The sequence below is a fragment of the Octopus bimaculoides genome, chromosome 17 (assembly GCF_001194135.2).
Source record: "Octopus bimaculoides isolate UCB-OBI-ISO-001 chromosome 17, ASM119413v2, whole genome shotgun sequence".
Taxonomy (NCBI): domain Eukaryota; kingdom Metazoa; phylum Mollusca; class Cephalopoda; order Octopoda; family Octopodidae; genus Octopus; species Octopus bimaculoides.
This window is the reverse complement of record NC_068997.1, coordinates 44,490,745-44,491,176: the sequence shown is the minus strand read 5'-3', so window position 1 is coordinate 44,491,176 and position 432 is coordinate 44,490,745. Positions and strand designations below refer to the sequence as shown.

Genomic DNA, 432 nt, shown 5'->3' with positions numbered 1-432 from the left:
TGTGTGTGTGTGTGTGTGTGTGTGTGTGTGTGTGTGTGTGTGTGTGTGTGTGTGTGTGTGTATGACGGGCTTCTATGCAGTTTCTGTCTATCAGATTCCCTCAAATTATTAATGATTCGAGCCACTTGTCCAAGGAACTATAGTGTGGTATCGAATACGGAGATGTACTTGCCTAGCAAGTGACCTGATCTGAGATCGTGTGCTGGAACGAAAACAATTGCAGCATGGAAGGTGTTTATAAGCCATTTAAAATAACACACAAAATCCGTTAGATTCACTTCAACATTTAAATTTAATTTGTGTCAAAATATTTTCGTCGCTTTGAGACCGCGACCTGTTCACTGACAAATTTCCGTGCTGCAGCACAGAATTTTGTCAGTGAACAGGTCGCGGTCTCAAAGCGACGAAAATATTTTGGCAAATTAAATTTAA

The 432-nt window shown here is 40.5% G+C and overlaps 1 protein-coding gene across 1 annotated transcript in view; it reads left to right on the top strand.

The window, feature by feature from the left end:
• LOC106874092 (aspartate aminotransferase) overlaps positions 1–432 on the top strand; it is a 21,345-nt gene that overhangs the window by 13,126 nt on the left and 7,787 nt on the right. The window lies entirely within an intron of this gene.